The sequence below is a fragment of the Dipodomys ordii genome, unplaced genomic scaffold (genome assembly GCF_000151885.1).
Source record: "Dipodomys ordii isolate 6190 unplaced genomic scaffold, Dord_2.0 Scaffold110, whole genome shotgun sequence".
Lineage (NCBI taxonomy): Eukaryota > Metazoa > Chordata > Mammalia > Rodentia > Heteromyidae > Dipodomys > Dipodomys ordii.
The window spans coordinates 5,424,491-5,428,214 of NW_012267326.1; the positions used below are offsets into that span (position 1 = coordinate 5,424,491).

The 3,724-nt window shown below is 43.0% G+C and overlaps 1 protein-coding gene across 1 annotated transcript in view; it reads right to left on the minus strand.

Annotated features, from left to right (window-relative positions):
- Dync1li1 (dynein, cytoplasmic 1, light intermediate chain 1) overlaps positions 1 to 3,724 on the minus strand; it is a 51,636-nt gene that overhangs the window by 36,896 nt on the left and 11,016 nt on the right. The window lies entirely within an intron of this gene.

Below are 3,724 nucleotides of genomic sequence, written 5' to 3' on the forward strand. Positions count from 1 at the left end.
CCCCCCCCCGTGAGACTCTTATCTCCAATTAAACACCATAAAAAGCAGAAGTGGCACTGTTGCTCAATTGGCAGAGCCCTAACCTTGAGCACAAAAGCTCAGGGACAATACCCAAGCCCTGAGTTCAAGCCCCAGGACAGAAAGAATGAAAGAACGAGAGAGAGACAGAGAGAAAGGGAAAGAGAGAGAGAGGAAGAAAGAAAGAGAAGATGAGAGAAAGAAAGAGAGGGAGAGAGAAAGAAAGAAAGGAAAACAGTCCACCTGCCCATCATGGAGAGCAATTAAGAGTAGCTCAGTGGTTGAACATTTATCTAGCATTCACAAAGCAAAGCCAGGCACTGGTGGCTCACACCTGTAATCCTGGCTACTCAGGAGGCTGAGATCTGAGGATCAAGGTTCAAAGCCAGCCTAGGCAAGTAAAGTCTGAGGCTCTTTTGTTGTTGTTGTTGTTGGTTGGTTGTGGGGCCTGAACTCTGGGCCTGGGCGCTGTCCCTCAGCTCTTCAGTTCAAGGCTAGAGCTCTACCACTTGAGCCACAGCACCACTTCCAGCTTTTTCTACTTATATGATGCTGAGGAATTGAACCCAGGGCCTCACGCATGTGAGGCAAGCTCTCTACCACTAAGCTACCTTCCCAGCCCAGTCTGAGACTCTTATCTCCAATTAACCACCAGAAAACTGGAAGTGATGCTGTGGCTCAAGTGGTAGAGCACTTGCCTTGAGCTGAAGAACTCAGGGACAGAGCCCAGGCTCAGAGCTCAAGCCCTATAACTGACAAAAACAAAAAACAAAAACCTGGGTGCCAGCGGTTCATGCCTATAATCCTAGCTACTCAGAAGGCTAAGATCTGAGAATCCTGGTTCCAAGTCAGCATAGGCAGAAAAGTTCCCATGTGTCTCCTATCACCAATTAAGTACTCAAAACCAGAAGTGGCACTGTGGCTCAAAGTGGTAGAGCAGTATCCTTGAGCAAAAGAGCTCAGGGACAGTGCCTAGATGAGTTCAGGCCCCACAACCAACAACAACAGCAAAAAAACAAACAACAACAACAACAAAAAAACACTAAGGGCTGGGAGTGAAAAGAACTTGCCTTACAAGGGCTCATGTCTAAAATCCCAGCCAAGCTGGGCGCAGGTAGCTCACTCCTGTAATCCTAGCTAATCAGGAGGCTGAGATCTGAGGATCACGGTTCAAAGCCAGCCGGGGCAAGAAAGTCCGAGAAACTCTTATCTCCAATAAACCACCAGAAAACAGGAAGGGGCGCTATAGCTCAAGTGGTAAAGCACTAGCCTTGAGCTGAAGAGCTGAGGGACAGCACTCAGGCCCAGAGTTCAAGCCCCACGACCGACAAAAAAAAAATCCCAGCCAGCCACACCACAGGCAAAGATTAGGAAGACTGAGGTCTGAGATTAGTCCAGGTAGCTCAAGACCTAACTAAAAAGTAACTAAAGCAAAGAAGGGGTGTGTGGTTCAGATGGAAGTATGCCTATTTAACACGTGCAAGACCCTGAATCCAAATTCTAGTATCATCAAAAACAACAACAACAAAAACTTCATATCTGGCTGGGCATGGTGACTGGCACTAGCAGTCAGGAAAGAGAATCACCAGTTCAAGGCCAGCCTACTGTTACAACAGTAACACCTTGTTTCGGAAACAAAAAAAGGAAAACTCAGGATCCCTGTCCTTTGTCATCTTTATTCACGCATTATTGTATAGGCCTATGATTCTAACACTCTGGTGTTGAAGGCAGGAGGATGAAGAATTCAAGGCCAACCAGAGCAATGCATCATCATTAGCAGTATAAACCTTGGTAAGTTAAGTAACTCCATTTGCCCTGCAACTTCTGAACAGATGGCACTAAGATTAGACGACTACTATGGTGAAGGATTAAACTTTAAGGACTAGTATCACTTATTACTTCTTGATTAGATAACATTCTGGAAATAAAACTCTATAATAAGACAGCAGCAGTGATTTAAAGTGGTAGCATGAAAACATGTTGTGCAAATTAGTGGTACAGTAAAAGCAAACTCCTTACGTACACATGTTAATGATAAATGCTATTCCCAATGTTTTCCAAGTATGCTACTGTTTGAAGTGTATTACAAACATTATTGCCCATCATTCTCACAAGAATCAGAAAGGGTAAGTAGTACTATCTAAAAGATAAAACAGCTTGCTAAAGAGTCAGGACTTGGACTCAACTAGTACTCCTCAACTACAACACAGTGCCACCTCCCTGTTTCTGGAGCAGCTTCCTGTAATCCTCCTCTGGCTCAAGATAAAGAGACTCAACAGGTAAAAATCAAGCTGTGCCCTGCTTCTTCATTCTCTCCATATTTAAGTTTCGTATTGTTTCCTGTAGAGCACTGATTCAATTTCCATGCATATGTTGGATACATTATGGCACACAGCATCATGATAATCAGGACAAGAGTTCCAGCCTGTCACAGGTCTCACTTGTCATATAAAAAAGTAAGATGCCAATACACCAACGAGACAGTTTTTTTTGGCTTTGAATGATGTAAAATAAATCATATATCTTATGCCACCTGAAAGCTAACAAGTGCCATGTGACAAGAGCCACATCTGGGAACTCTAACTTAACTCTAACTTAAATCACTGCAAGGCTTTTGATTGGTTATGTGGAGGTGCCAGCAAGGTAAAGTGATTGGTCTGCTCCTCATCTCACGGAGAGCATCTTCTCCCCCACTTTAATGGGTCAAAGAAGAGAGAAGCTGTTTATCAGCTGCAGGGTCTGCTGGTTCTAAGAAAATGTTTATGCACACCTGTTCAAGACTACAAATTCTCAGAAACGTCAAGCAGTACCTGAATAGCAGAAAGACAAATCCAACTTTGAATCCTAGCTGTTAAATCTGGGCTCAAAACACTTTTTTGTGAAATAGTAAACATACTACATAATAAATCTCCTAGCAGAATCCTTAACACAAGTAACAGGCACAATACACAACGGTTCCCATCCTGTGGTTCTTCAAAACTCTACCTTTGGATTTAATTATTCAGCAATCCACATCACATTGAAAAACTAAAATTATCTTTAATCATTCTCCTTACTCTCACAGACTGACTAGATATAAATTAAAAAACAATTTAAAGGGCTGGGAAGGTGGCTCAGTGGTAAAGCGCCTGCCTTGCATGCCTGAGGCCCTGGGTTCGATTCCTCAGCACCACATAAGCAAAAAGAAAAAAGCCGGAAGTGGCACTGTGGCTCAAGTAGTAGAGTGCTAGCCTTGAGCTAAAGAGCTGAGGGACAGCGCCCAGGCCCAGAGTTCAAGCCCCACTACTGGACCCAAAAAAAAAAAAAACAAACAATTTAGATTAATTCAATAAACATTTTGCTGTGGTCAATAAAAATTCCAATGGTCACCAACAGTTTCTATGTTCCAGGAGATCAAAGCCCTACTAGACCAAGGTTATTAATAAATATAGAATATGTCTTAGAGTGCTCGCCTTGAGCTGAAGAGCTGAGGGACAGTGCTCAGGCCCAGAGTTCAAGCCCCATGACCGACAAAAAAAAAGAATATGTCCTATAATTAAATTGTTAAATGAAGATTTAACTCTTTAAATGAAGAGCTCTTTAAATTCACTTTTTAAATTAAGATTTACTGGGGCTGGGAAGGTGGCTCAGTGGTAGAGCACTTGCCTTGCATGCTTGAGGCCCTGGGTTCAATTCCTCAGCACCACATAAGCAAAAAGAAAAAAGC